General features: G+C 43.3%; 1 long non-coding RNA gene and 1 pseudogene across 1 annotated transcript in view; one reads left to right on the forward strand and one right to left on the reverse strand.

Annotated features, from left to right (window-relative positions):
- The window catches only part of LOC115892232, a 56611-nt gene extending 34892 nt beyond the window's left edge, over positions 1-21719 (reverse strand). The window contains exons 1-2 of the long non-coding RNA XR_004052120.1: positions 21577-21719; positions 3974-4173 (exon numbers count right to left, since the gene is read on the reverse strand). This is a non-coding gene — a long non-coding RNA (uncharacterized LOC115892232). The remainder of the gene's footprint in view (positions 1-3973; positions 4174-21576) is intronic.
- Positions 130-1958, forward strand: LOC104669014 (annotated as a pseudogene).
- Positions 21720-22620: the final 901 nt, after the last annotated feature.

Raw genomic sequence — 22620 nt, forward strand, 5'->3', positions numbered from 1 at the left:
GAAAAATAAAAAATAAAAAATAAAAAAAAAAAATAAAAACAAACAAAAAACAAACAGTAACTAGTCTAGAGGAAGAGACTGGATGAAGGGTATTAGTTACTGTGATTTGGTTTTGGCCTACATCTAGGTTATTATGGATAGCATAGAACTTTGGTAATAGACTGAGTCCTGGAGAAGGTTTGGGTTGCCATGTATGATGTTGGTTGGGTTTAAGGTTCTTATTTTTCATTTATTGAGCATCCCTGTCAAATTCTTGACACCCGGAGCTTGGGGCATGGGAATGAGCAGGTAAGAAGACTCCCAGGATAGGCCCTGGTCTTGATTCAGGGTTACACCCATTGCTCTGTTAACAATGTGAGGAACCTAGCTAAAAATAGAGATTGAGATACCCACCAAAGCACAGACATAGGGGCAGACTGGGATAAAGCAGAGACCCATGCTGCCAGGCACCCAGTGAAATAGTGTATTTTCCCAAAGACAGCATGACTGCTGAGATGGAAGCATTACTGCCCAGTTCCAGAGGGAGGCTGTGAGGGGTGTCTGGGCTTCAGACTCAGTTTAGTAGAATTGCTCATACTTTTTACTTTGGCTGTGCAGAGGAAAGACATCTATAAAACATTGCACTCATTTGGAAAACCTGACTGTAGTCATTTTGAAGCCAAGGCTTGCTTAGAAAGTGTGGAAATTGATAAAGTAAAGGAAATTGATAAAGTAAAGATCTGCGCAAGGGTTTCCTCTGCCTAATCCTCCCACCTTCCCCATTCAAACCTAAACTCCAGCCTGCTGCTCTCCGGCCAGCGTTGCTCTTGCCATGGCTCTCAGGGATGCTGACACGCAAAAGCAGGTAAAGCATATGATGGCTTTCATTGAACAAGAAGCCAATTAGAAAGCAGAAGAAATAGATGCAAAGGCAGAAGAAGAGTTCGACATAGAGAAAGGTCGACTTGTGTAAACCCAAAGACTAAAGATTATGGAATACTATGAGAAGAAAGAGAAACAGATTGAGCAGCAGAAGGAAATTCAGATGTCCAATTTGATGAATCAAGCAAGGCTCAAAATCCTCAGAGCGAGAGATGACCTTATCACAGACCTGCTAAATGAAGCAAAACAGAGACTCAGCAAGGTGGTGAAAGATACACCCAGGTACCAAGTGCTGCTAGATGGACTGGTTCTCCAGGGTTTGTACCAGTTGCTGGAGCACCAAATGATTGTTCGTTGCGGGAAACAAGACTTCCCTCTGGTAAAGGCTGTGGTGCAAAAGGCAATCCCTATGTACAAAATTGCCACCAAAAACAATGTTGATGTCCAAATTGACCAGGAGTCCTACCTGCCAGAGGACATAGCTGGTGGAGTTGAGATCTATAATGGGGATCATAAAATAAAGGTTTCCAACACCCCAGAAAGCCGGCTGGATCTCATAGCCCAGCAGATGATGCCAGAAGTCCGGGGAGCCTTGTTTGGTGCAAATGCCAATAGGAAGTTTTAGGACTAAGCCTTCAGGAGGTAGAGCTCGTTCTCGGCTCTCCTGCTGTGATGTGGAAGATTCTGATATTTGAAGAAACACGAATGTTTCTGTAGCTTCCTCTTTACTGCCCCAATATTGCTCTGTTATTTATCAGTGATGCCCCTCTGTCACTAACACCTTGCCTAATTGTTCACAATGGCGGAAAGCTTCATGTACTATGATCAGGACCCACCTCCAGTTCATCTGAAAGTAACACAGCATCCGTTTGGTTCTGCAGCACTAGGGGAGGGGGCAGATGGTGGCTGCATGGGCTTCCTGGGTCTCTGCTCTCCGTCTGGCCTAGAGGTGATGTGTTTGGTATTCTCGGCCCTGCAGTTCCCACTGTTGAGGCTTAAGGCATATGTGGCACACCACTCCTTCCAGCAGTTGTTGCTTCACTGTTACCTGTTTAGGCCCAGAAGTTTTCTCTCACCTGTATATGTGATTTAAAATCTAAGCCCTGAATATGCTTTATTTATTAAAAGAGTTATGTGGATTTTTTAAAAATGTGGAAATTATGTTCATGTTGTACTGTCAACAAAGATACAAATTTTTTTAAAAAAAGAAATAAAAAGAAAAGAAAATAAGTAGAATTTAAAAAATCTTTTTAAATGAAAGTATGGGAAAATAGGAGCAGAGCTGAAAGAGGAGCCATGCAGACCCCAGGAAAGAACAGCTCATGTTCCCTTTCCCTCCTACCTCCCTGGAGGCAGGAGCTAATAAGGGAAGATAGCCACTGTGACACTCCTTTCTCAGTGTATGAGTCTGAGATAAAGGTGGAGGGGGACTTCTTCTGAGAGTGAAGAGGGAGTAGCCTACCCTCCTGGACAAACACAAACCCTGATGTTGTTATATCTGGGCTGAGGACAGTTGTCCATTTCTCACCACTTCTATTAGGGTTTTCAAGAGAAACAGAACAAATATATAATCTATTTGTTCTGTTTCTCTTGAAAACCCTAATAGAGGTTCATTATGGAAATTGGCTCACATGATTGCAGAGGCCAAGAAGTCCCACATTATGCTTTCTGCAAGCTAAAGAACTAGAAAAGTATGTGGTGTGATTCAGTCCAAATTCAAAGGCCTGAGAATGAGGGTAACTAGCAGTCCAAGGCTGAAGGCCTGAGAACCGGAAGTGGGTCGGGGGTGGTGCAGGGAACTGCTAGTATAAGTCCTGGAGTGTGAAGGCCTGAGAATCAGGAGCTCTGATGTTCAAGGGCAAACGAAGATGGGTGTCATAGCTCAAGAAGGGAGGGAGAAAACTCTTTCTTCCTCTGTCTTTTTTTTTTTTTGAGACAGAGTCTCACTCTGTTGCCCAGGCTGGAGCGCAGTGACGTAGTTTCGGCTCACTGCAATTTCCACCTCCCAGGCTCAAGCAATTCCCCTGCCTCAGCCTCCTGAGTAGCTGAGATTACTGGCACCTGCCACCATGCCTAGCTAATTTTTTGTATTTTTAGTAGAGACAGGGTTTCACCATGTTGGCCAAGCTGGTCTCAAACTCCTGACCTCGTGATCTGCCCACCTGGGCTTCCCAAGGCTCTAGGATTACAGGCGTGAGCCACTGTGCCCAGTTGCCTTTTGGTTTTACTCAGGTGGACCCTTAATGGATTACATGATAACTGCTCACACTAGTGTCAGTGGATCTTTTTTACTCATTCTGCTGATGCAAATGCTAATCTCCTCTGGGAACACCAGCATAGACTCACCCAGAAATAATGTTTGACCAGCTGTCTGGGCATCCCTTAACCCAGTCAAGTTGACATATAAAATTAACCATTACAAGTCTGCTCCTTGGGAACTTGGCATCCATATGTATCTCCTTAAACCATAGTTAGTATCCAAATAATGACAATAACAAGGTCATAATTCCACTTAACATGATACAACCATCCTGCATGCAACAAAAAATGCAGTAATCCCTTTTCCAGAAGACAAAGTAGTCTGTGAGTGATGTGTAGTCTTCTGATATCCCATACTTAAAATACTAAGATGTATTTTAAGTATTAACAATACTAGTACTTATAATACTAGTATAAAGTCAATACATCTTATGTTACATGATAAGGGGTAACAAAGGAAATAAAACAAAGATATTTGTTTAATATATGTATACACACACACATTTTTTTTTTTTTTTAAATAGGAATGAAATACGACAATAACAGTCTTCTTTTCTGTAACTGATGACATGGTTGTAGCTCATACTTAAAACTACCATCTTCAACTACCCATTCTGTATTCCCTTTGCCTTCAGCAAGAACCTCAGCTGGTCTTGGTTCTTAACCTAGGAGGCCAGGGTTGGTTTGGGGGCGGAGGGGAGGTAAGCCAAACCTTCATTCCTAAAGGGGCTGGGCCATTCATAGTCCTGCCTGGTATGGGTTGTTGTAGTTTTCCATTGACTTTAACCACAGGACACAGTAATACTGAGACATCCTAAGGGATCTCCTGTGTTCCAGACATATTCTTTCTTACCTCTTTTATGTCAGATTTCCCCATGGTTGTCATGGTAGTCCCCAGCCAACACCATAACTCCCTTATTGGCCTGTTGACTCAGAGGCATGAGGGGAGCCCAAAGTGGTTGGATGGCAGTCTTAACTTCTAGTTCAATGGAATTTAGTTCAATTGTCTCTCCTGGTGGAAGCAGTCCTCCCTCTGGATCCAGCAGAGCATACCTTTGTAGAAACAGGAAGCAAAGTTTTTGTTAGCGGATCACTAGGGAATTAGTGTGTGGTGCCCTTCCCATTTCTACCCCTTGATTCCTGGACCATAAATCCTGACTATGGGAGAAACAGTACTGTATGTTGGACATTCATTCAGAGCACATACAGCCTTCTGGAGAACCTTGCCTCTGCCTTGCAAAGTATTGCCACTTAGCTGGCTCTGTAAGTGAGTCTTCAAAAGGCCATTCCACCATTCTAGCAAGCCAGCTACTTCAGGATTGCGGGGAACATGACAAGATCAATGAATTCCATGAGCATGGGCCCACTGTTGCACTTCTTTGGCTGTGAGGTGAGTTTCCTGGATAGAAGCAATGCGGCATAGAATGCCACAATGGTGAATAAGGCAAGATGAAAGTCCCTGGATGGTAGCTGACAGAAGCATTGCATGTAGGGAAGGTGAATCTGTATCCAGAGTAAATGTCTATTCCAGTAAGGACAAAATGTTGCTCCTTTCATAATGGAAACGGTCCATTATAATCAACCTGCCACCAGGTAGCTGGCTGATCATCCTGGGGAATGGTCCTATATCGGGGGCTCAGTGTTGGTCTCTGCTCTTGGCAGATTGAACACTCAGAAGTGGCTATAGCCAGGTTGACCTTGGTGAGTGGAGGTCCATGCTGCTAAGCTACACATAACCTCCATCCCTGCCACCATAGCCACTTTGTTCGTGAGCCCATTGGGTGTTGACATGGGTGGCTGGGGAAAGAGGCTGACTGATAACCACAAAATGGATCACCCTATTTGCTTAGTTATTAAAATCTTCCTCTGCAGAGGTCATCTTTTGGTGAGCATTCATATGGAACACAAATATCTTCATGTCTTTTGCCTATTCAGAGCAGTCTCTCCACATACTCCTTCCCCAGATTTCTTTGTCACCAATATTCCAACCATATTCATTCCCAGTCCCTGGCCATCCAGCCAAACCATTGGTTATAGCCCATGAATCAATATATTATCACACATCTGGCCATTTCTTCTTCCAAGCAAAGTGTAGAATCAAGCACACTGCCTGTCATTCTAACACTGGGAAGATTCCCCTTCAGCACTGTCCTTCAAGGACGTCCCAGAGAGGGGCTGTAGTGCTGTACCTGTCTACTTTCAGGTGGTGCCTGCGTATTGTACAAAACCATCTTTAAACCAGGCCCAAGCCTTCTCTTTCTCTGTCAACTGATCATAGGGAACTCCCCATGAGCCCACAGGTACAGGTTGAGAGAGAGAAAGAAAGCGGTGTAGCAAGAGCGACCATGGGCATTTAGGCCACTTATTCATGTAACTCACTAGTGCCTTTAGGGACTGCTCTGGCCTTATTACATACATAACACTTCTATTTGATGATGGGGAGCTGCTATGCACACACAACTTCATGGCTTGGTGAGTCGGATAACACCTCGTTCATGATGGGCAGCTCAGGTAACATGGTGACTTAGTGGCCTATGGTAGGTGTTTAGTTTCTACTAAGGCACAGTAGCAGGCTAAGAGCTGTCTCTCAAAAGAAGAGTACAGTCATGCACTGTGTAATGTTTCAGTCAGTGATGGGCCACATATACTGCTGTGGTTCCATAAAATCATAATACTGTATTTTGTACTGTACTTTTCTAGGTTTAGATACATGAATACTTACCACTGTGTTGCAGTTGCCTACAGTATTTAGTGCAGTAACATACTGTACAGGTTTATAGCCTAGGTGCAATAGCCTAGTTGTAGAGTAGGCTATGATATCTAGGTTTGTGTAAGTAAACTGTATGATGTTTGCACAATGACAAAATCGCCTAACAACACATGTCTCAGAACATATCCCTGTCATTAAGTGACTCATGACTGTAGTTATCTGCCAATAATGTCAAGGCCTTGCTCCAAAATCCCAAAGGCCTGCACTGTGATTCACCTATGCACACCTGCCAAATAGGCTCCCAACAGCATCCCTATCTGCCATAGACTCATCAAGCACCACAGGATCTGCTGGGTCATATGGGCCAAGTGGCAGAGCAGCTTGCACAGCAGGCTCAACCTATTGTAGAGTCTTCTTTTGTTCTGGGCCTCATTTAAAACTAGCAACTTTTGGGGTCGCTTTGTAAATGGACCACAGTAACACAACCGAATAGGGAATATGTTGCCTCCAAAATCCAAAGAGGCCCACCAGGTATTGTGCCTCTTTCTTGGTTGTAGGAGGGGCCAAATGCTACAACTTATTTTTTACCTTAGAAGGGATATGTCTCACACCACTAGCCCTCTAGAAATTCTACTGCGTAAAAGACTCCTGAATTTTAGTAGCATTTATTTCCCACCCTCTGACATGCAAATGTCTTACCACTAAGTCTCAAGTATACTTCTTGCTCACTAGGACCAATTAGCATAATGTCATCTATGTAATGGAAGAGTGAGCTATCTTGTAGAATGAAAAGATGATCAAGATCCCTGAAAACTAAATTATGGCAGGACTGCGAGTGGATGTACCCCTGAGGTAGGGTGGCGAAGGTATATTTCTGACCTTCCAGCTGGAAGAAAACAGTTTCTGGTAGGCTTTATAGACAGAGGTGGCAAAGGTATTTCCCAGATCAATAGACGCATACCAGGTACCAGAGGATGTGTTCATTTGTTCAAGCAATGAAACCATGTCTAGTATAGCAGGTGCAGTTGGAGTCACCAGTTGGTTAAGCTTATGATAATCCACTCTAATTCTGTAAGATCATTTGTCTTCTGCACAGGCCAATTAGGAGAGTTGAATCAGATGTAGTGAGAATCACCACCGCTACATCTGGTATCACTAAACTCTGCAATGAAAGGAATGCAGTATTGCTTTTGTTTTACTGTTTTCCTAGGCGGAGGCAGTTCTAGTGGCTTCTAGTGGCCTTTTCCATGATAATATCATTGTCAGGGAACCAAAGTGGACGTTCTGCTAACTGCTAAGTATATCTGTTCCTTATGCATCCTGAAACTGGGTAATAACCACAGGATGGGTTTGGGGATCCCCTGAGCCCACTGAGAGATGGACCTGAACTAAAATTCCATTAATCACCTGGCCCCCATAATTCCCTACTCTGATTGGAGCGCCACAGTGACATTTTGGGTCTCCTGGAATCACGGTCAGTTCAGAGCCAGTGTCCAGTAGTCTCTGAAAGGTCTGATGATTTTATTTTCCCCAGTGCACTTACTGGATTAAAGACTACAGGTCCCTTTGAGGAAGGCTGAGGGAAAGACGAACAGTATAAATTTTTGGTAGTGCACCAAGATCCTTCCTCCATGGGACCTGGATTTCCCTTAATTCAAGGGGTTCTGGATCTGTAAACTGGCTCAAGTCTGGGAATTCACTGAGGGGTTGTGACTCTTTTTTAAAATGATTTGAGCTAGACTTATTGTTCACTTGATCTGGAACCTTTCTGCTTATACAGATCACTTCTAGGAACACCATGATTAACTAGTTAACGCCATAAGTCTGCAGGAGTCAGGCTATTCCTATTGCTGCTTTGACTCTGCTGTCCATTATAGTAACTATGCCCACCATACCTTTGGCAGTTTAGTGCTGCTACTTGGCCCCTGCCACCGCATAATCTAATTACTCTGACTGCCTTTGTTTTCCAGTTCAGTGGCTGTGATTCCCACTGTAAGATCTGGCCTACAGAAGAGAGTGATCAAGGATGTTGGAGATCTCTTCAAAAATTTCATTTATTTATTTATTTAGAGATGCAATCTTGCTCTGTCGCCCAAGCTGGAGTGCAGTGGCGTGATCTAGGGCTCACTGCAACCTCTGCCTCCTGGGTTCAACCAATTATCCTGCCTCAGCCTCTTGAGTAGCTTGGATTACAGGCATCCACCACCACACCTGGCTAATTTTTTGTGTATGTACTTTTAGTAGAGACGGGATTTCACCATGTTGGCCAGGCTGGTCTCACACTCCTGACCTCAACTGATCTGCCCGCCTTGGTCTCCCAAAGTGCTGGGATTACACCCTCATAAATTTATTTCTAAAAGTATTGTGCAAGATATCTTCTGGACTCTCTTCATATGTGTTAGTAGGTCTTAAATGACAAATCCATTGTAACATTCCAATTTCCCCAAGCCTTTGAATCCCTTCCTCTACATTAAACCAGAGAGATTGGGCATTTCCAACTTGCATCATTATGGGCCACCTTTTTCAGCCAAAAACCAAACAACTAGAGCCCTTTCTAACTTCCCCAAGTGATAACATTAAACGCAGAATCTCTGCTTAGTGGGCCCACATCAATAAATTAAGCCTGTAAAGAAGGAGCAGGATTGAAAAATAATAAATTAGGCCATCCAACTTTATGTTCCTTCTGCCATTATTATATACTCTTAATATCCATTCCCACACATGTTCCCTAAATTTATGCTTGTATAAGAAGAAAACTCAAGTAATTCTTTTGGAATATAACATACCTTCTCATGAGCCATACCTCACTTTAGGGGCCTGCTGGGACTTGAGTCTAGTTTGGGGTGTAGAAGAAAGAGGAGTGGTGAGGATGAGTCCTGAGAAAAATCAACATGATCTTGCTTAGCAACTGCTTTAGTGGAGGCCACTACCATCCCTCGGGCAATTTAGGATTAATCCCATTGGGCAGAGGTAGAAAAGCCAGTACCACTGCAGTCAGGGAGGCCATTTTTGTTGGGAGCGAGGAGGCCACTTTTGCTGGGGTTGGGGAAGCCACTTCTGCTGAGAGTAGGCAGGCAACTTTTTCTGGGGGTGGAAAGAACTCTTCCACTGGCAAAGGAGACTTATCAGAATTTAGGACTCAATGTCCTCAGCTTCATTAGGGTCTTCTCCTAAGTCCCCATCCTAACATATTGGATGGGACATTATTTCCCAATCAATACCCTCATTTCAACAGTAGGCACTTTGTAAGGCTGGGTGTTCCATTTGCATTGTAATTCAGCCAATTACAAGATGAGATCTTCTGTTTCATTTGTAGCAATTTCAGTCCTGAGGTTATAGGAGATAAGGCTGTCCCTCAGGGCACATGTAGAAGCTCTTAGACCATTTATGTGAAGCTCAAGCTGGTAATTTGAATCTCTGAGCTCATCCTCCTCTTTCACCATTTTGTTCAGTGACATTAGGAGCAACCAACCAATGGCATTATATTCCTTGGTTTTCCAAAACTGTTTGAAAGTATCATATACAGAGTTACTTAGGTTCTTACTTCTTATATTTGGTAAACTAGGAGCATCTAATGCATATCTTTATAAATAGCTCATGCAATAGACTATTAGATATAGAGTCCTTAGCATCTTGAAATCTAAGGAGATTGAAGAGCCAATTCCATAAGCCCCAAAACCAGTTCAGAAAACTCATCCTTAAAATTCTGTTTCTCTAGAACCACTCTCAGTATAAAAATCTGCATGCGTCAGCGTTCTTGAAAAAACCGGAACCAATAGGATATTTACATAGATATTAAGGGCAGATATAAGAATTGATTCAAGTGATTGTAGAGGCCAAGAAGTCCCATGATATACTGCCTGCACAAGAAGTCACATGATATACTACCAGGAAATATGGTAGTGAAATTCAGTGTGAGTTTGAAAGCCTGAGAACCAGGGGAGCCAATGATGTAACTCCCAGTCCAAGGCTGGGGGCCTGAGACCCAGGTGGCTGCTGCTCTGACTCCTGAAGTCTGAAGGCCTAAGAATCAGGAGCTCCAATGTCCAAGGGAAGGAAATGGATGTCCCCGCTCAAGAGAGAGAGAGAATTCTCCCTTCCTCTACCTTTTTATTCCATTCAGATGGGCCTTCAATGAGTTGGATAATACCTGCTAACGCTAGTGTGGGTGAATCATTTTTACTCAGTGTGCTGACCCAAATGCTAATCTCTGGGAATACTCTCAAGACATACCTAGAAATAACGTTTTACTAGCTATCTGGGTCTTCCTTAACCCAGTCAAGTCGACACATAAAATTAACCATTATACCATTCAAAGCCTGCCAGACACATCCTCTGACGAGGTGCCCAGCTTGGGGGTGGAAGACACCCAGTATAGGAAGTAGGTATTTTGAGAGCACATTCAAGGCAGACTTAGGAAACAAAATCCCAAAGGCAGCCGGAAGAATACTAATTTGAATCCTCCAAAAAGGTTATCTTCAAACTGGGTATTCATAACTGTGGATGTTCAAAAACATTTCCAAGGAATATGTGAACATATTTAGCTTTAAGGGAATCGATTTCCAAATCCTGATCTTTACTTTCTGCATGTACTCTTTTCAAAAACCAATCTTCCTGAGAGGAGTAACATCAGCAATACAGCATAATAGGACGTCTCAGACCTTGTTCTTCCGTAGATACTGACTTAATATGTGGTCCAAAAAACTTTTATGAGAATTCTAGAAACTAGTACCTGAGGCAAGCTCAAAGTTAAGAACAGCTATATTAAAATGGGTAAGAAAAACCATTTTCATTTAACTTACAATAGCCCTTTCCCAAAGCCAGTACAGCTTGGTGCTTTCAGGAGTAAATGCTCAACTTGATGCTTCTACCTTGCGAGGGAAACAGAAGAGTAGAATGTGCATCCAACATTCAGGCTTTTCAGAGGGCTCCCTGAGGGACTGGTTTCTGTCTTGCCTGACACTGAGTGCTGATAAAGTAAAAATACTCTGAATCCCTGGGAACTGCCGAGAATAGGAGGTATCAACAGTTTGTTGTAGACCCTGAGAACTTTCAGTACTGTAGACAGACACCAGAGGGAGCAAGAGACTACAAGCTTCTGAAAAGACATCAGCAAACCTCTTGAATTGGGAAATTACAGGCACAAGTCGAAGAATACATATCTCCAGAAAAGGTTTGAGACCACTCCCCCAGACTGTTAGTTGAGCTGAATGTTAAAGGTTTTCCCCTTATGAAGACAATCCATAAAATCTAGAAGATATGGTCATTTTTTCAAATCCACCAACTCCTGCAAAAAATAACAAGACATATGATGATAGTGGGAAACATGATCCGATCAGAGGATCAAATATGTCGCAGACATGCAACCCTAAAGAAACAGAGATCTATGAATTACCTGACAATGAATTCAAAATAATCATCTTAAAGGGGCTCAGCGGGCTACAAGAGAATCAGATAGACAAATGAAACCAGGAAGTGATACGTATAAACCAGAATACCAACAAAGACGCAGAGACTGGGTGCAGTGACTCATGCCTGAAATTCCAGCACTTTGGGAGGCTGAGGCAGGACGACTACTTGAGCCCCGGTGTTTGAGACCAGCCTGGGCAACATAGTGAGACCCTGTCTCTAAAAAAAAAATAATAATAATAAATAAATAAATTAAAAAATAATAATAATAAAAAAGACAAAATCTATTTTAAAAAAAGACCAAATGGAAATTCTGGAGTTGAAAAAAACAATAACTGAATTGAACAATTCACTAGAAGGGATCATAACAGATTTAAGTGAGCAGAAGAAACAATCAGGAAATTTGAGACAGATGATTTGAAATTACTGAGTCAGGGGAAACAAAAGAAAAAAGATGAAGAAAAATTAAGAAAGCATAAGGGATTTATGGGATACAATATATGATCCAAAAAAGTCAACCCTGAGACACATAATAATCAAACTGTCAAAAGTCAAAGAGAGACTCTTAAGGCAGCAAGAGTGACTCATCAAGTACAAGGGAGCTCTTATAAAATTATCAGCACATTTCTCAGCAGAAAACTTACAGGACAGAAGGGAGTGGGATGATATATTCAGAGCACTAAAAGAAAACCTGCCAAGCAAGAATAATATTCAGGAAAACTGTCCTTCAGAAATGAAGGAGAGAAATTTGGTTTCCAGTCCAGCATGTAAGGACTGATAATAGAAGATAATACTCCATCTAAACAAGTTAAAAAGCTGAGCAACAACAACAAAATCAAGCAAAAGCTGAACATCTCTTCTTAGATTTGTTAGAGGAATGAGACCACTAGGCAGATTGCTGCCTCCAAAATTGGAGAGACAGGAAAATACAGAGAGTCATAAGTTACTGGAAATGCAACACATGAGCAGAAGCCTCTACAGGAAGTTTGAAAACAGGAATAGGAAAACCTAAACTGTAACTGACCCAATTTTTAGAGAATCAGTGTGGACAACTCAAGGATTTAAAAACTCCACCAGGGGCCAAGCATGGTGGCTCACACCTGTCATCCCAACACTTTGGGAGGCTGAGGTGGGAGGATTGCTTCAACTCAACAGTTTAAGACCAGCCTAGGCAACATGGCAAGACTCCGTCTCTACAAAAACTTTAAAAATTAGCTGGGTTTGGTAGTACACTCCATTAATCCCAGCTCCTCAGGAGGCTGAGGCAGGAGAATTGCTTGAGCCCAGAAGGGTTGAGGCTGCAGTGAACCATGATCATGTCACTGCACTCCAGTCTAGGTGACAGAGCAAGACCCTGTCTCAAAGAAAAAAAAACACATTTCAGGGGTATTGGTTACGGAGACCCCTCAACACTTTTGTGATTTTTGTCTCTCAGAGCTCTACCAGATCCTCACAGTGAATCTCAGAGAAAAATCCCTTCATGCTTCTAGCAAAGGGAGGGGAAATAAACCATTTGCAGTATGCCAGAGCATTCTGTTGTTTTTAAAAAGGTCTACCCTCAGGAGAAATAATTTTGCCAGAGCCTAACCTATCTTGGGGAAGGGAAATACCCAACTCCAGAAGGCTGTAGCTTCCCATCTGGGGGAAAGGAAATACCAACTCCAGCTTCCTCTAAGCTTCCCCGTAGGAGAAGGGAGATACCCAACTTCAGTCTCCTCTAGTGGTTCTGCCCCCACCTAAAGGGAAAAAACACAAGATGAGAAGCACTGGTGAAGTTCACAGTCCAGACCCACAGGCTTACCAAAAGATTGAGACCTAATAGTAGAACTGCAGAACACTTCTCCTCCTGCAACACCGCACTGTTACATTACTAAAGATCTATATCTTTTTTTTTTCTTTTTCCAAGACGGAGTCTCACTCTGTCACCCAGGCTGGAGCGCAGTGGTGCAATTATAGCTCACTGTAGACTCAAACTCCTGGGTTCAAGTGATCCTTCTGCCTGAGCCTCCCAAGTAGCTGGGACTACAGGCAGGCTCAGTTAAGGTTTTGTTTTTTGTTTGTTTGTTTGTTTAGAGATGGGGTCTCACTCTGTTGCCCAGGCTCTAAAGGCCTATATACCACAGTTCCATTTCCCCAGTACAAAATGGCTCATTTTTTTCCAACAAAAAAATTAGAAGGCACACTAAAAGGCAAAAAAACACAGCTTGAACAAATAGTGCAAGCATCAGAGCCAGACACAGGCATGGCAGGGATGTTGGCATTACCAGACTGGGAATTTAAAACACCTATGATTAATATGTTAAGAGCTCTAATGGAAAAAGTAGATAACCTGCAAAAACAGATGGACAGTTTAAAGAGAAAGATGAAAATTATAAGAAATAATAAAAACGAAATGATAGAGATAAGAAAAAAACCACTAACAGAAATGAAGAAACCTTTTGATGGACAGATTAGTATACTGCACATGGCTGGAGAAAAAAGAACCTCTGAGCTTGAGGATATGTCAACAGAAACTTTGAAAGCTGAAAGTGAAGAGAAAAAAAACGTGAAAAAAAATGAGAAAGAATATCCAATCACAAAAATGTAATATAGACATGATGAGAATACCTGAAGAAGAAAGACAGAAAGGAACAAGAGAAACATTTGAAGCAACAATGCCTGAGAATTTCACCAGATTAGTGCCAGACACCAAACCACAGATCCAGGAAGCTCAGGCATCACCAAGCAAAATAATGCCAAAAATAAACAAACAAACAAAAAAGCTACACCTACACATATAATATTCAAGCTGCAGACAACTAAAGATGAAGAAAAAACTTTAAAGGAAGTAAGAGGATAAAAAGCCACTTACCTATAGAGGAGCAAAAATAAGAATTATATCCACCTTCTCCTCAGAAATCACATAAGCAAGAAGATAATGGAGTGGAATACTTAAAGTGTTGAAAGAGAAAAAGCCAAAGTTAAGGTTAAGGTTTTGCTTTTTGTTTGTTTGTTTGTTTGTTTGTTTAGAGATGGGGGTCTCACTCTGTTGCCCAGGCTCTAAAGGCCTATTTACCACAGTTCCATTTACCCAGTACAAAATGGCTCATTCTAGGATTCTATACACAATTTGGAAGCAATCAGATTAAAATAAATAATAAAAATAATACAAATTATATCAGCAATCAATGAATTGAAAACAGGAAATCAATAGTGAAAATCAACATAACCAAAACCTGTTTCTTTGTAAAAATCGATAAAATCATAAGCTTCTAGCAAAGCTAACTAAGAAAAAAAGAGAAAAGACATGAATTATGAATATTGAAAATGAAAGATCAATTCAAATCCCATGGCTGTTAAAAGAATAATAAATGAATATTATGAACAACTCTATTCCCACAGATTTGATAACCCAGATGAAATGGACCAATTTCTTGAAAGACAATCTGTTAAAACTCACACAAGAAGTAGACAATCTGAAACAGGCTTGCATCTGTTAAAGAAACAGAATCAATAAATAATAAACTCCTCAAACAAAAAGTATTAGGCTTGGATGGATCCACTGGTGAATTCTACCAAACATTTAAGAAAAAAATTATACCAATTTTCTAAACATCTTCCAGAAGATAGAAGCGGCTCATTCTATGAGGCCAGCATTATCCTAATACCAAAACCAGATAAATACATTACAAGAAAACTACAGATAGATTTGTCAATTTAAAATAAATAAATAATAAAATTTAAAAAGAAAAATACAGGCCAATATCTCTCACGAACATAGATGCAAAAATCATCAACAAAATATTAGCAAAGCACACCCAATGATGCGTTAAAAAAAAATTACATACCAAGACCAAATGTGATTTATTCCAGGCATGCAAGTCTGGTTCGACATTAAAAACTCAATCGGCTGGGCATGGTGGCTCATGCCTGTAATCCCAGCATTTTGGGAGGCTGAGGCAGGCAGATCACCTGAGGTCAGGAGTTTGAGACCAGCCAGGCCAACATGGTCAAACCCTGTCTCTACTAAAATACAAAAATTAGCTGGGTGTGGTGGTGCACACCTGTAATCCCAGCTACTCAGGGAGCTGAGGCAGGAGAATCACTTGAACCGGGAGGTGGAAGCTGCAGTGAGCCGAGATTGCACTGCTGCACTCCAGCCTGGGCAGCAGAGTGAGAGTCTGTCTCAAAAAAAAAAAAAAAAAGAAAAAGAAAAAGTATTTCACAAAATCCAACATTCGTTCCTGATAAAAACTCTCAGGAAACTAGAAATAGAGGGGAATGTCCTCAACTTGATTAAACAATGTTCACAAAAACCCTACAGCTAAATATTATACTTAATGGTGAAAAATGTGAAGCATTATTGTTGATAAGATCAGGAACAAGGCAAGGATGTCCTCTTCACTATTCCTTTCCAACATTGTATTGGAAGTCCTAGCTTATGCAACAAGACAAGAAAATGAAATAAAAGATATGCTGATCAGTAAGGATGAAGTTAAACTGTTGTTGTTGGTTGATGACATGATTGTCTATATAGAAAATCCAAAAGTATCTACAAAATAACCCCTGGAACTAATAAGCAATTAATTATAGCAATGTTGCAGGATACAAGGTTAATATACAAAAGTAATTTGCTTTCCTATATAATAGCAATGAACAAGTGGAAATTAAAACATACTACCATTTATATTAGCACCCCCCATATTGAAATACTTATGTATAAATCTAATAATATAAATGCAAAATCTCCTATTTTGTGGATATGGATATAGTAACACTGTGGTATATTGTTTGAATATATAAAGAAGAGTAATGTAAGAATTTTATTGTAAAATGACAATATCAGCCTGGCACGGTGGCTCACACCTGTAATCCCAGCACCTTGGGAGGTCGAGGCAGGTGGATCACTTGAGGTCAGGAGCTCAAGACCAGCCTGGACAATACAATGAAACCCCATCTCTACTAAAACAAAAATACAAAAATTAGCCAGGCATGGTGGCGGGCACCTGTAATCCCAGCTACTCAGGATGCTGAGGCAGGAGAACTGCTTGAACCCAGGAGGTGGAGGTTGCAGTAAGTCGAGATCATGCCACTGCACTCCAGCCTGGGTACAGAGCGAGATAGCATCTCAAAAAATAGTAATAATAAAATAAAATGGCAATATCACATAGCAGAAATTAAATCTCCTGCAAATATTTGAATTTAAGAAGACAAATTTGTAACTTCAATCTAAAAATAAGCAAAGGAAATAGTTTTTCAAATTCTTTTTGTTTTTGAGACAGGACCTTGCTTTGTCACCCAGGCTGGAGTACAATGCTGTGATCATAGCTTACTCATTGCAACCTCGACCTCCTGGGTTCAAGCAATCCTCCCACCTCAGCCTCCTGAGTAGCTGGGACTATGGGCATGCACCACCACACTCAACTAACTCTTGTATTTTTTGTAGAGACAGGGTTTTTCCATGTTGTCCAGGCTGGTCTCAAACTCCTGAGCCCAAGCGATCCACCCGCCTTGGTCTCCCAAAGTGCTGAGATTACAGATGTGAACCACCAGGCCTGGCCTCAAAATTCTTTTGGGAAGTAAAATTTGAAGATAACTACTCTAGAAAAAAGACAGAGATGTGGAATCCATTTTGAGACAACGGAGTAAGATGGAAAAACTGATATCCTAGGTTGGGGTCAACACCACCCTCCTCTTGAACCATAATTCAAAATCAAGCTCTTTGTCCATGACAATTGTGAGGCACTGGGATCCAGTCCTTTATGAGGAGAATAGGACAAAAACAGTGAGTCTGAGAAGAAAGGAAATCCATTACCACTTAATAAACGTGCTTAAACCTTCTCACCTACTGCTTCACGCAAACATGTATGGAATAACTTTTGTAAGAGATTGCACATTTTAAGGGGAAATTTGTGATTCCCCTGCTCCCTGATAAAAACTGGGTAAAGGAAAGCCCAAGTAAATTGACAGGGCCTTACCAGCTGTCATTTCAAAGCATTAGTCAAGGCCTTTGACAAGCAAAGTGGGGACTGGGCAAGATGGTTAGAGTTTGGACCCAAAGCCTGAGCTGGGAAAGAGGCCAAGGGACTTAGATGTCTAAAATTCAATTTTAGGTTATGTTGTTATGATTTAAATCCCTTCTCCTCCACCTTCTATAAAGGTTTATATAAGCCTTGGATTAGTATATTCAACTGCCTACTCAGTGTCTTTAGCTGAATGTCTACCAGGATTCAACTTAACACATCCAAAATTGAACTTTTGATTCCAATTTTCTCAGTGCTCCCTTTCTCAGTTAATGGCACCACCATTTATCCAGTCAATTTGGCTAACCTTTATTTCTTTCTGTTTCTCAAACCTCACAGCCACCCCATTAGCAAATCCTGTAGGCTGAATCTTCAAAATACATCCCCAGTCTGACTACATCTACTTGTTGCTACTACCTGAGGCAAGCCACCATCATCTCTTACCCAGACAACTGCAACTGCCTCTTGACTGTTCTTCCCACTTCCACCCTTGCTCCCCTACAGTTTACAGCAGCCAGATGATCCTTTAAAAATGTAAATCAGGCTGAGTGCGGTGGCTCACGCCTGTAATCTCAGCACTTTGGGAGGCTGAGGCAGGTGGATCACCTGAGGTCAGGAGTTTGAGACCAGCCTGGCCAACATGGTAAAACCCCATCTCTACTAAAAACAGAAAAATTAGCCAGGCGTGGTTGTGGGTGCCTGTAACCCTAGCTACTCAGGAGGCTGAGGCACAAGAATCACTTGAACCCGGGAGGCAGAGGTTGTGGTGAGCCAAGATCATGCCACTGCACTCCAGCCTGGGCAACGGAGTGAGACTCTGTCTCAAAAAAAAGTAAATCAGATCATGTCACCTTTCTGGCCAATATTCTTCAGTGGATGACCACTGAAATAAAACCCAAAGTTGGCCGGGCATGGTGGCTCATGCCTCTAATCCCAACAGTTTGAGAGGCGGAGGTGGACGGATTACCTGAGGTTAGGAGTTTCAGACCAGCCCGGTCAACATGGCAAAACCCTGTCTCTACTCAAAATACAAAAATTAGCTGGGTGTGGTGGCAGGCACTTGTAGTCCCAGCTACTAGGGAGGCTGAGGTAGGAGAATTGCTTGAACCCAGGAGGCAGAGGTTGCAGTGAGCTGAGATCGCCCCATTGCACTGCAGCCTGGAAGAGTGAAACTCCATCTCAAAAACAAACCAACTAACCAACCCCAAAGTCCTCATGTGATATAAGAGGCCCTACAAGATCTAGCATCCTGCCACCTCTCTGACCTCATCTGTGTCACCCTGGTCCAGCTACCCAGGCCTCCTTGCTGGTCTGCTAACACACTGAACATGGTCCTGCCTCAGTACTTTCGAACTTGCTCAGAAGGATTTTCTCTCAGATATATGTATGATTTGTTACCTTATCTCATTGAGGTCTGTGTTCACATATCACTCCTTGAGGGAAGGCTTCAAATGATCTTCTCTAAAACTGACCCCCATCCACATTGCCGCTTTCATCCCCTTAGGGTTGCTTTTTCCCCTTAACACAAATCACCATCTAAGTTTATCACACATTGTTGGTTGCTTATTGGGTTTCCCCCAACAGAATGTAAGCTCCATGAAGGCAAATCTTTGTTTTCTTATTGCTGCATCCCTGGCATCCAGGAGGTGCTCAGTAAATGAATGAAGTGAAACTAAAGAAGATATGAGTTCCATGACAGGAAACAGCTTGTGGTAGAAACCCTGCACCTGTTGGTTTAGGGGATGTTGACCGTCAGAACCAGAGATGACCTTAAGAATAGAAGAGATCCTGCCGGGCACCGTGGCTCCACCTGTAATCCCTGCACTTTGGCAGGCCAAGGCGGGTGGATCACCTGAGGTCAGGAGTTCGAGACCAACCTGGCCAACATGATGAAACCCCATCTCTACTAAAAATACAAAAAATTAGCTGGGCATGGTGGTGGGCACCTGTAATCCCAGCTACTTGGGAGGCTTGAGCCAGGAGGATCACTTGAACCCAGGAAGTGGAGGTTGCAGTGAGCCGAGATGGCACCTCTGCACTCCAGCCTGGACGACAGGAGTGACATTCCGTCTCAAAAAAAGAAAAAAAAAAAGAAAAGAAAAAAAGGAATATAAAAGATCCCTGGGGGCCAGGCGTGGTGGCTCACGCCTGTAATCCCAACACTTTGGGAGGCCAAGGCAGATGGATCACGAGGTCATGAGGTCAGGAGTTCAAGACTAGCCTGGCTAACATGGTGAAACCCTGTCTCTACTAAAAATACAAAAATTAGCTGGGTGTGGTGGTGGGGGCCTGTAATCCCAGCTACTCGGGAGGGTGAGGCAGAGAATTGCTTGAACCCGGGAGGTGGAGGTTGCAGTGAACCGATATCGTGCCACTGCATTCCAGCCTTGGTGACAGAGGGAGACTCTTTCTCAAAAAAAAAAAAAAAAAAGAAAGAAAGAAAACAAAAGATCGCTGGGAATTCACAGAAAGCTTGGGGGTGATTACCAGACTTTCTGAAGCGTTTGGAAGGGGGAAGGTGATGTAACTTCAGCTGACATCTGTATTACAATATATATATGAACTTATTTCATTTTAGTATTACAACAGACAAAGAAACAGAAGATCAGAAAGGTGAAGTGACTTGCCCAAGATTATTCAGCTAAATAGCAGAGCTCAATAGCAGAGCTAAATAGCAGAGCTCAATAGCAGAGCTAAATAGCTAAATCAGCTATTTCTGACTCCAGAAACCATATTTTTTCCAAGACCCAGCATAACTTAGGAGGAAACTTGGCAACAAATGTGTGCTCAGTTAGGCAATGGTTCAAATAATTAAGCAAATGTTTCATAAAGTGATAGCTAATTTGGTATTTTGATATCAGATAATCCTATGGAGAGACCAAAGGCAGACCAGGAGAAAGGAGCTTGAACAAAAAGTTTTAGGGTGAGGAGCTGTCCTAGGAACATAGAGTACATCAACTTTGCTGGAGATTAGGGTGTGGAAGGAATGTATTGGGAGATAAGGTCTGCAAAGGCCAGAATGTGGTTAAGGAATTTGGGCTTTATCATGAGAAAGTGGGGAGTATTAACCCATAGAATAATGTGGTCAGAATACATTTTTAGGAAGATCATTTGGGAAGCCAGGGTCAGGGTTACTGGATGGATTTGCTGTAGTAGGACCAGTCTAGGGTTCCCTCCAAAGCAATGTAGTATCTCTGAAACCCTGAAAGGGTGATGTTAAACCCTGCCTTGATCGAAATGTTCACAAAACAGCCACTAGTTGGCAGGAGTGTGCCAATGAATGAATGAGCCAAACTCCCAACTAGCACAGTTTCCCTTCTCTCACTCCTTGAGCTGTGGTGGGATATGATCACCTGGTGGATAACGGGAGTAGGTGGGAGGGCAATCTCTTCGGAGGAAACTTCAAAGGCCCAGAGGAGAAGGAGAATGTGATCAGAGAATAGAGTGGATGGATGGCTGGAGGATAGGGTTGGAGTTGAGTGGGGCCAGCGGTGAGGGAGAGAGCTTGATCATGAATGACTTGAATTTTCAGGTTAAGAAACACAGACATTATCCTGAGAGAAATGAGGAACCCAGGAAGGTTTTTAAGTAGGAGAGAGACATAACTAGATTTGAATTTTAGGAAGATCATCGATTGCAGTGTGGAGAACGAGGAGGAAGGAGGAAGCAGAGAGATCAGTGAGAAGGCAGTTGCAGTGATCCTGGGAGAGGTGATGAGTGGCCAGCACTAGGGGCAGCAATTGCAATGGACAGATGGGCCAGAATTGTAGGAGACTTATGAAATAAAAATCATAGAATGAAAAAGGGGCCACTAAAAATGTAGTTGACAGAAGAGAATGAATATCCTTTCCGTATTATTAAATGCATCCTGAATTGTCAGATCGTCTACCTAAAATTGCACTGGAAGAACTCAGATTTCAGAACTTCTTGGCTTCTAAATTCTACTTCATTCATTCAATAATCCTGACCAGAGTCTGTGGTGGGAAGTGGGGACCAAGGAACGGCTCAGTCCTGTACCTGCGGCAGCTGCCCCCGCCCCCGCCCCCGCCCCCAGTGTGGTGGAAAGATAGTCAATTCCGGTACAGCGTAGAGAGCGCTTTGATGGAGGAAATACAAGCCGATGTAGTGTCCCCTGGAAAACCTGATCCAGAAGGCTTCCAGGGAGAGGAGATTTTGCGTCTAGGATTTCAAATGAAACATCTCATAACACTGTCAGTGAAACCAAATGAAACATCTCATAACACTGTCAGTGAAACAACTAAGCACTGCTGGGAAAAGATGGTGGCCTGCCGGGAAAAGATGGTGGCCTGGAAAACAGTCCCGTTATCTATTTACCCCTTTTCGTCAGAAACCGTAGGCGTCGCCTTATGTGGGATAGGAACCCGGATGAGCTACGTCCCCAGGGATGCCCAGCGATACACAAGTCACCGTCACTCCCTCCAGAGTAAACAGCATCGCCTGACAAGCAGGTGTCCAGGTCGTCCTCAAGGGCCAGCGCCTGGAACCGCCAGGGCGTGATTGGTGGAGTCTTGGAGCCCGCCCCTCGTTGGACCCAAAAATTCGTCTCTGATTGGTGGAGACGCCACCTGGCCCCGCCCCTCCCTAATCATGTCTGGGCGCAGCCGGCGGCCGGGCTTTGGGGACCGCTGTGAGGTCTGGGGAGGATGTGCCATCGACCCCGGCAGTAGGCGGCCGAACCTTGGTCCCAAATTTTCTACCCCGGGGTGGATTGCGACCCGTAGAGGAAAGGCGTCGGGGGACCGACCGGCAGCTGTGCCGCTGCGGCACTCTGGGACACGCTGAGGGCGGGCCGGGCTCCTTGCGCCTGCGCTAGCTAACATTTTGCAGTTTGGGAAATGGCGGTGCTCGGGGACGTGGCGGGAGGGAGCTGCGAGTGGATTGTCAGGCCTTTTCAGACCGGCGTCTGGATCCCCGGGCCGGGGCGGGGCCGCGGTGCTGCCTGGCTCTGCCAACTTTCGGGGCCCTCGCGTGTGAATGAGCTCCGCGCGTCATCCGCCTTGTGGTCCTCGCGTACGGCCACCGGCGCGGGGCTCCCACCCATCCCCACCCCACCCCGTCTGTTTCCTTTCCGGTCCAGTGGGGACAGCCTCTGAGTGAGGAGCGTCGTAGGAGTAAGATACCCGAGTGGCAACCCTGACAGCCTAGGCCCCGGCCTCTTCTTCTCGCCCTGTCCCCCACCCTCTCCCGCACGGGGACCCAGATGACTCCTTTCAACAGAAGTCTTTTGGGAGCATGTGATAAGGCTTCCTTTCACCTGGCCTCAGCCCTTCATCAGTTAACCGCCCTGTCCCCAGGCTCAGGCAGGGCACATCCTTCTCAATCTGCTCTCCTTTGTGAGATGCAAATGGTTGTCCTCAT

The sequence above is a fragment of the Rhinopithecus roxellana genome, chromosome 12, assembly GCF_007565055.1.
Source record: "Rhinopithecus roxellana isolate Shanxi Qingling chromosome 12, ASM756505v1, whole genome shotgun sequence".
Lineage (NCBI taxonomy): Eukaryota > Metazoa > Chordata > Mammalia > Primates > Cercopithecidae > Rhinopithecus > Rhinopithecus roxellana.